The 10,000-nt window shown below is 39.1% G+C and overlaps 1 long non-coding RNA gene across 3 annotated transcripts in view; it reads left to right on the top strand.

Annotated features, from left to right (window-relative positions):
* The window catches only part of LOC138049886 (uncharacterized), an 18,638-nt gene that overhangs the window by 5,991 nt on the left and 2,647 nt on the right, over positions 1-10,000 (top strand). Inside the window, exons 2-5 of one of the 3 annotated variants that reach the window (XR_011132480.1) lie at positions 2,113-2,669; positions 5,562-5,704; positions 6,206-6,438; positions 8,898-9,114. This is a non-coding gene — a long non-coding RNA (uncharacterized lncRNA). The remainder of the gene's footprint in view (positions 1-2,112; positions 2,670-5,561; positions 5,705-6,205; positions 6,439-8,897; positions 9,115-10,000) is intronic. The other 2 variants (XR_011132479.1, XR_011132478.1) reach the window with 2 other exon arrangements.

The following is a 10,000-nucleotide window of genomic DNA, read 5'->3' as shown; positions in this document are numbered from 1 at the left end:
AAGTTAACTATCAGAAAGCACTTTTCTTATAGGTTCCACTGCTTTTTCTTTCAGGCCTGGAGATTCTCCATTGCTACGAGAAATAAATTTAAGCTTCGGGAAAACTTTTTTAACGAGTGTTTGCATCTGAAAAAACGAATTATAAAAGATGCCAACCTATGGAAATCTAAAATCTGGAGATTTTTCCAGCCGGTCTCCCCACCCCTCCCTCAACCTACCCACTCCCCCTCCCCTCCTCTCCTTCCCCCCCTTTAAACGCACCCACCCATCCCCCAGTAGCTCCTTCAGAATACAAGAATATTCTGCCACCATTGTGAATTTGCGGGAAAACGGGGTACTTACGTCAAGAATTTTTATTGGTTAATCGGAGATCCAATCAAACAATCGGTTATATGGCTATGATAGCTAAAGGAAGTCATTTTGTTTAGTTCTATTAAAACGTGTTTGGAACTCAGAGATGAAGAAGTGCATTAAGAAACAATGAAACGAGTTTGAAAAAATCGATTTTTTTAAAACTTGGGGATGCAATTTGAGTCTAGAATGGAGAAGAAGTTCAGAGTCATTTTTATCGGGGAGATTTAATGACCCGTACGGGAAACCGGGAGATTCGTTCCGTATCCGGGAGACTCCCGGATAATCCTGGACAGTTAGCTGGTATGAATTATTACTAGTAGAATCGCTTACAACTTTGAAATATACTGGGCGCAGCCGTCTTAAATAATTCAGTTGTGTCGTTAATAACGCTTATTGGTAACATTAATTGTCACAATTATTCAAGATGGTGGCGCCCGGGTAATTTGAACCAAAAAAATAGCGATTATGAAATTCATTTATTTCCAGTGCAAACGCTTTTTTGCGGGAAAAAATATATATATATGATGGTAAACAAAAGTACCTGTGATTTAAAGTAATTTCTTGGTAAGAGTCGAGGACAAAATAACGTTTGATAACTTGGTAATATTACAGGAAATTTGTTTAGAGGAAAACTTCTTTTGGTACAATTGTTCAGGTGATTATATTCTCGCATTCTAACTTTTCAACACTGGGCGATGTGATCATAGTGTGGGTGCTAATTGAAAAGGGTACCTCACCAGGAAAAGATAAACACCATTAAACGATAATACAGTTTCATAAGGGTGTAGTTATAAGGGACACTTCCTATAATAGGAGGAAGGATTTAAAGTCCAATTCACTTGTAAAAACCCACACGTTAAACTAAGTGCAACGATGATTCGACTACAGTCGCTCAACTGGGCGAAAGCATGAAAGCCAAGCTCACCCAGATGACACACTGTCCAAGTCCTTCTTCTTCCCGTTGTTGAGGCTTTCGCTCAAGTCTTAAACGTTTAAAAGCCAAAATCATTTAGTTTTGTGCGTTGTAGACTCTTTATTTTTTATTATTTTACAAAACAGAGACTAAAACAAATATAATACTTTAAAATAAATATTGAAATAAATAAATAAATATTGTAAAAAGTATTGACAGGAAAAACTAGAACAGGGCAAACAAATGTAGAAGATCGAGCCATTGGAGGAAACATAAAAGAGCGATAGTCCATACTGGGCGAACCACCACAAATAAACAAAATGCTATAAATCTACTAAAGAAACTTGAGGTAAATAAAATCAAACAGCTAAATAAAGGCAAACTTCTGAGCAGTTACATGAGTTCGCCATTAACCTTGGAATTTCCTGATTTTTCGTTTAAATGAAATAAGGTTGCTGCTGGAACGAACATTGAAAGGTAAACTATCCACCATTTGTATTGAAATATGAAAATTTAAAATTGGACGCCTTTGCAAATTTTTTCCTTAGTTCAAACAGTGATAACCTTTTAAGAATGTGATGATCACTAATAATTAGTAATTTCCAAGTTCAGATAACCATTTAAACCTTGTATAAAAAGTAACATCAGCCATAAAGCGTCGTTGTTGAAGAGATCTCAAATTAGCGAGTTTTATAATCACTGTCAGATTTCAGGATCATTCTTGAGGTCCTCCTCTGTATACGTTCTTATATTAAAGACTACGCCAAAGAAAATAAAGGAAAACAAGAAATTAAACACTGCTTATGCGAATTAGCTCTCACGAAACCGTCGTTAACTACTTGCAGGGTTCGTGGTCGGGCAAAACTCCTGCAAGTAAACCCACTAAAAAGAAACTATTTCTGCAAGCGCATTTGGACAAATGACTGGTCATGGGATCACGCTTAATACGAAGAAAGGAAACATCACAAGACGACAATGAGGAAGAATTAAGACCAACAAGACAAAAAGATGAAGTACGAGGAAAACACGAACAGCGAAATAACGATACCCCAGCTCGTAGCTGTCAGAGAAGTTAGTCTCAATGCAACATCGAGTAAAAGGCGCAGAGCGGCCAAAGATGCAAACAACAAGTACAAGAGGTCGTGGACGCAGATGGGGAAGGAGAACCAACTGCCGAGGACATTTCCTACAGAACGTAAATATTGTTGAGGAGATAAAAGAGAAGTGCGTAAAATCCACGCGTTAATCGTAGAAAAGGAGACTATTTCCTTGTTGAAGATCTCCCGAGATATCAAAGCTTTCTTTGCCACAAACTAAGCCGAGTAGTTACAGTTAAAGGCGAAACACCCCTCGGAGTGAAATGAACAGCGAGAACTATCCATATCCGACAACAACAACTAAGGTAACCTATCCATTTTGAGAGGAGTAGTTCTATTAATTTCGCGCAAGACAAAGAATAATAAAAAAAAGCAGCGGTGACAAACATTAAAGTATAAACAAGCGCACTGTTTGAAATTATTTACATGACGTTTCCAATGCTTCGACATACATCCTCAGAAGTGACCGTTTACTACGAATTTAAACTTTTTAATATGTAACCTATTAAGTAACTACTTATTGACAATAATTGATTAATGAATTAACAATTAGTTAACAGTCACTTCTGATGATGTATGTCAAAGGATACAAACGCCAAGTAAGTAATTTCAAACAATGCCATTGCATGTTTTTGTCACGCCGTTTGATGCATAGTTCTCGTTTCGATAAAGACGGCAATCAATAATGCCGTGCAAGCAAAGTCACGATTCCCCTCCCCCTCTATCTGCAACCTCGTTCCCAGGGCTTTCCCTCATTTGGGGGAGGGGCTTTTTTTTACCGCCCTGCCCCCTTCTGAGGGAGAAGCCCCGGAAACGAGGCTGCCCCCCCCCCTTAAAAAATTAATTGTAAGTATTATAATTAACATAATTAGTATAATTATAATTCAAATTATTATAATAACTATAATTATTTTCATTATTATTATTGTTATTAGAAACATAGTATTAGGTTAGTTTCGGGCGCAGACAATTTTTTATAGATAGTACACTGGGTTGCCTGTGGTTCGTGCACCGTCCCAGGCAACTTTTTTTCAAGTTCGGGGGTCATTAAGACCATTTAATTAAGGGGTCACCCAGAAGTCATACCAGCAGAGGCCCTTTGGCTCGCATGTCCTCACATGTTCGTACGACTAAAAAGATCCTTTTCTGAGGTAAAAAGCTGGCTACCGGCCTATTATTTGTCAAAAAGAAGAAATTCCTGTCCTCTTTGGAAAAAATAGACAGGCATTGCTTACGCGTGGTAGTGAATTAACACAGCGATTTATTCCATATAAAATGTCAACTGAGCTGTGTGTTGTCTTCCAGGAGATTCAAGTTATCCTTGCGTAATATGTAGCTCTAACAGTACACGATATTGTTTTGGTATTGTCTATCATTGTAGTGCCATGGTAGAAGTCTTGAGTAAATAGCCTGAGAAGACATGTGGTTACTAGCAAAGTATTGAACCCAGAAAGATTGAAGAAAATAAATGGGAAGTGAGAAACATTGGCTTTTGGGCTGACATGTTGATAATTGATTTTTGGTACGTTCAATTTTGGCTGCAGAAATAAATCGCAAAATCGAAAGTGACATGGCCGGAATTCAGGGGGGTGCCATGATTAAGTTACTGCGGCATGTTTACTCGCCAAACAGTGAAGCGTCCGCGTCAAATGATGGCAAGATACCCGGTTTTCGTAAGTTTCTTTTTCTGTCAAGTGTTATAAAGTTTGACAATAAATGAGCGAAGTCAAAACAAAGATCACAATCGCCCAAACCCTTTAGGTTGACCATTGTTTCTGCTTAGTCGAAAATTTACTCTCCAAGACGAGGTTATTTATCACCAGGTAATTCCGTCATTTTGGAAATAGCAGCTACTTTATTATTCATCGGCGTCACAATTTTTTGCTGATTTTGCGGCTCATTTTGTTGAAACTCAAGCACGCTTCCAACAGACCTGCTTATTTTCGTGAACCTTTCCTGCTGACAGAGCAATACTAAAAATGTCCTCCCGTATCACATTTCAACCTTGAGCTCGAAAATTCAATACACATTATGATATTATAATTCACAAAGGCAGAAAATATCACAGAATCCTTTTCCAGCGAAACATTTTATTGAAACAAGCAACATAAAAGATGCACTAAAACGCCGTTCGCGTTGCAATGACTTTCGAGGCCATTGCTGGTTAACGAGAATAACAAACTCACGAGGCAGAATGCATATTTATATTTAATTAAGTTAGCACAACAGAAAGACACTAACCTCATTTTGACACGAAAATGCTTTACTATTGCCATAAAAACTATCCAGTTAAGCTCGCATATTATAAAACATGATGAATTCATAAAAGCCACCTTTTCCAGCGAACAATTTTTTGAAACCAACAACATATTTGCTATTAGAGGCAAAAACCCCTTCCTATTTCATTGCGTGCGTGAAGAGAAAAAAACTCAGTTGTGTCAAATATGTGCAATATTACACCAAATTAAAAGTTCAGGATCAAACCGTTTCAATGAAGAACCTTTTCCTTGAATAATGAAGCACAAAATAGACGACAAGCTTTCTTTCAAATAATTCTTGACTGTCACATTTCCAATTATGTTTTTACTGAAGACTGTGCAGAGTTGATCACAGATCCACTTAAGGTGTTTGATTTGTTCTGTCTTTGAACCCATAAGTTACCAGAGAATTTTCCATTTGGTTTCAGTGTTCTACATAACAGCACACTTGGTAAAATTAGAAATGCACCTCACTTTGATTTCGGCTGGACGGGCGACAGATTGTTGTCGAAGTCCATTACTCGTCGCTTGTAAGATTCCACGGCCTGTCTTGTTCAGTATCCAACTGACTTGCCATTATTGAACTTCATAAGGGTATATTTTGTTCAAAGATCCACTAAAACGCCATTCGCGTTACATGACTTTCGACGCCATTGCCGGTTAAGTTTATCATTCTACTGTGTCCACCAGAGATATCTACCCATTTCAACTACCCTCTCGATCCTAAGAAAATACGAGCAGAAGGCTCTATGCACAAAGATACCACTTAGCAGGGGAGTGACAGGCAAGACTTTTACCGACACGGGAAAAAAAAAGAATACCGAACAAATGCCACCCAATTTCCGACTGGGATTGCCCTACGGCAACCCAGTAAAAATACAAAATGTACATAAATAATTAAAATAAAAACTTAAATATGAAATATATCATTTATTGCAGTTAAAAGGCGTTCCGATATCGATGTGTGTACAATGCAGGGACGAGTTGACTGTGGTTGGAGGAAGTGCTGTTGGAGAGAGAATTTAGCAACAATTAGTTAACAGTCACTTCTGAGGATGTGTGTCGAAGCATACAAACGCCAAGTAAGTAATTTCAAGCAATGCGCTTGTTTGTTTGTCATGCTGTTTGCGTCTTAATTTGGATGCATAGTTCTGGTTTCGATAAAGACGGCAATCAATAATGCCGTGCAAGCATATATAGTCACGATTCCCCTCCTCCTCTATCTGCAACCTCGTTCCCAGGGCTTCTCTCTCATGTGGGGGAGGGGCGTTTTTTTATTGCCCCGCCCCCACATGAGGGAGAAGCCCTGGGAACGAGGTTGCAGATAGAGGGGGAGGGGAGGCGTGACTATGCTTGCACGGCTCTCCGAGGGACTGGGGCTGCGTGGGAGATCGAATGATCATTCAACCCCAGCCCCAGTCCCTCGGAGTGCCTGCTCGCAGGCTTATTGATTGCTGTCTTTATCGAAACCAGAACTATGCATCCAAATTAAGACGCAAACGGCGTGACAAACATTCAAGTGCATTAATTAGCATAAATATTATACTTACTTTAATGATTATTATATCAATTATTTTTATTAGAAACAGTATCAGGTGTTCTGATGTGCGTACAGTGAGTGCAGGGACGAGTTGACTGTGGTTGGAGGAAGTGCTGCTGAACCCTGCTAAACCAGTGAAACTACATCATGGGAACTCACAGTTAACATGAGCAACTCTTTGTCAGCTTTTTAACTTGTGCGGCCAAGCAGAAGTGAATTACTTGGTTCATCTCTTTTTGCTGTCAACATGTTCATGGCAGGATCATTGACTCAACGGTAAGAATTTTCAAATGGGTTATACGTCAAGTTTAGCTTTTAACTTACTATTGTTCTGTTAATTAAAGGAGAAAAGTTTAAACTTCAGAAGAATTCACTTTTTTTTCGTTTGGAGCTGACCATGTTTAATTTTGGAGTCTGCTTTTTGAAAACCTCAAGGTTAACTTAACCTTGTTATTGGGATTTTGATGTCGTCTTGTCTCTTCCCACTCTGAAATAAGAACATGTAGAAAAATCATAAGGAAGAGGGAAAAGCCTTTTTTTCCCCATCTGGATATAGTATTTTCGACTCAGTGTAGAGGAGATATCGTTAACGTCACCTATTGTCATTGCTTAACCAGTGACGCAAGATCATAGGACTTCAAAATTTACATGAGCAACTCTCTACGAGCTTTTTGACTTGTGCGGACGAGCAGAACTGGCAGCATCAAGGCAGCAGTGAAGTACTTGGTTTATCTCTTGTTGCAGTAAACGCGTTCATGGCAGGATTGACTCGAAATTAATTTAAGCCATGGGAAAAGCTGTTTTAATGAGTGTTTGCATCAGGAAAACGAATTATTAGAATCACTTACAACTTTACTGGGCGCAGCCGTCTTAAATAATTCAGTTGTGTCGTTAATAACACTTAAGGTGATTCCTTAGTAGTAGAAGATGTTGCAAGATTTTCCTTAAACTTTTCTCGATTATTCCCTGCATTATGGTGACTCGAAATGTGCAATTAAATAAATAGGTCACCGAGCTTGTTCGCGAGATATAACTTCCTCAAGTTACTCATTTAATCATTGCGACTTCATCCATCAAGGACAAGTTTGTTCTGTCGGTACGCGGTTCAGGCTACGTTTTGCAGAACAGGAAGCACAGCTTTGACGTAATTCTTTAAATAACAAAACAGATGAATTGTATTGCTCAAAAGGAATAATTTAAGGTTTGTTTTGTGTGCACAGGCACACGTCTTGAAAAGGCACTCCATGCCATGGAAACTGGGATAAGCTCCGGCCTGATGGCCACACTGCCTTCTGGCTCGTATGCAGAAACTTTACCTTTTGTAGCATTCTACTATAAGAGTGGGACTTATAAGGAGAGTGCTTTCTGATAGTTATCATCATCTGACACCTAAAGACACGATTGTAGTTTGTATCAATAAAGTATATTAGCGACTTCTGTGTATTCTTCCATACAAAAGCCCATGGGACAGCTCGAACAAACAGGGTCAAATATCCAAAATAAAGCTATAACCTTTATTTGGACGACCTACTTTAAAAAGAGCATTGATCATCCTTTAACGTGCCGTTTTTAGAAAGACAACTAATTGCATAAAGAAATTAACTGATTAGAGTGTAGTATGAAGTGTTAAGTTTCTACCCCATATGAACCATGTGAGCATTAGCCCTACTAATGGAAATGGACCCACACAATGGTTAGATCACCACCGCTCTACCGAGTGAGCTACAAGGTCAGACGGGAGCAGGCCGTGAAAACTGAAGATGTTAAAGTCACGGCAATGAACATGTACAAGGAAGGATTACATTTTTGCAAACGTTGCTTCACGGCCAACATTTGCAAGAATGTAATTCTTCCTTGTACTTGTACATGTTCATTGCCGTGACTTTAACATCTTCAGTTCTCACGGCCTGCTCCCATCTGACCTTGTAGCTCAGTCGGTAGAGCAGCGGTGATCTAACCTGAAGGTCGTGGCTTCAATTCCCACCTTGGTCAGAGTTTTTCTCTGTCCTTGTGTGGGCCCATTTCCATTAGTAGGGCCAACGCTCATATGGGGTAGAAACTTAGCACTTCACATTACACTCTAATCAGTTAATTTCTTTATGCAATTAGTTGTCTTTCTAAAAACGGTACGTGTAAGGATGGTGAATGCTCTTTTCAAAGTAAGGTCGTCCAAATAAAGGTTATAACTTTATTTTGGTTATTTGACCCTGTTTGTTAGAGTTGTCGCATGGGGTTTCGTAGGAAGAATATATAAAGTCGCTAATAAACACTTTATTGATACAAGCTACAATCGTGTTAGGTGTCAAACAAAGGTAACTATCAGAAAGCACTCTCCTTATAAGTCCCACCGCTAAAAAATTAAGCTGACAGTGGGAAAAACTGTTTTTAATGAGTGTTTGCATCAAGTAAAAAGAATGTGTTCAATAATACTCTTGGAATCATAGGCAGAAACGTGTCAGAGCTCAGGTTCAGTGGTGACTGAGCACTCGCCTCTCACCAATGTGTTCCCAGACTCTGCGTCACATGTGGGTTGAGTTTGTTGGTTCTCTACTCTTCTCCGAGATGTTTTTTTCCGGTTACTCCAGTTTTACACTCTTCTCAAAAACCAACATTTGATTTTATTTGCATCAATTTGTTGATTTCAGTGTACTGTGTCCCCAATTAGTGCTCCAGTTACAATGACTAGACACTTGAATAAAGTTCCTTTCTTTCTATAATTTTTTTTTTTACTCCAGTAACATGTTGAAGATGTGGTCAAGAGAAAACCTTGGGCCTATGCTCTGGAGAAGATGACAGGAAGTAAAGGAGGTGGATGTTTCAGCTATCACTGAGTATTTTAAACTCTTGTATGACTGGATGAAGAAACAAAGAAAGGAGATCGGTGATGCTCCACTGGGGTGAGACGAGTACCCTACAATGACTTCTACATGACTACAGACTGAATAAGTTAAGGCAGGTCCAACATCTGGGATTCCTTTCCTCATTCCAGTTTTTGTTTTACTTTAACGTGATGGTCTTAGCATTTCCATTTGCAGCGTTGGTTTGGTAAAAATGTTTTCAAAAGCAGTAATAGACTCAAGGGCAATGCTTAATGTGCATCCCTTGTTTGGTTTCTGTTGGGTAGGCATATCAGGGCTCGACATTGCGACTCACTGGTCGCCAATGCGACCAAAAATCAAGCGTTGGCGACTAGATTTTTAGAGCTAGTCGCCAGTGGGCGACTAACCTTCACCTTTTTCCTTCATCCTTTTAACCTCAAAGGCAAATCAACCGTAGTTTTGGATAAAATGCACGATTTATGCGCACAGAAATAACAAAACAAACCCACGACTCTTCTGGCTCTTCGATCTCCATGTTTCATAATCGAGCGCCATGTTTGATTCAGCAGCTGGTATTGCGGGCGCACTAAACAACACGTGCAATCATTGAAGCGTGAAGTTCACAACGAAGCCTTGGCTTTTTAGCGCTAAAAATATGGAAAACTGGTGATTGTTTATGTTCAGGTTCGTCTATTTATGTAAGCTATAGACTCCATGTTACATGGAAACTTAACAAAAGCGGAGGAAGCACAGGAAACGTGACTAAAGCTGCTTTCACATTGATTATTTACCTCGTAATGCGTAATGATATGTTTTACGAGCCCTGGCTTCCTTTTAAGTTTTAGTATCTCAGTCTTAGAAGCTTACGTGTACCTAAACTTAGGACTATGAAGAAGATTGCATGTGTACATTATCATCAGAAAAATGAAGAAAAAAATATCAGTGAAAAAAATGGCGACTAAAAGTTAAGATCTGGCGACCAAAATTTTTGGATCAGTCGCCAATTGGCGCCTTACTAA

This window comes from Montipora capricornis, chromosome 5 (genome assembly GCF_036669925.1).
Source record: "Montipora capricornis isolate CH-2021 chromosome 5, ASM3666992v2, whole genome shotgun sequence".
Lineage (NCBI taxonomy): Eukaryota > Metazoa > Cnidaria > Anthozoa > Scleractinia > Acroporidae > Montipora > Montipora capricornis.
This window is presented reverse-complemented; position numbering and strand designations above follow the sequence as displayed.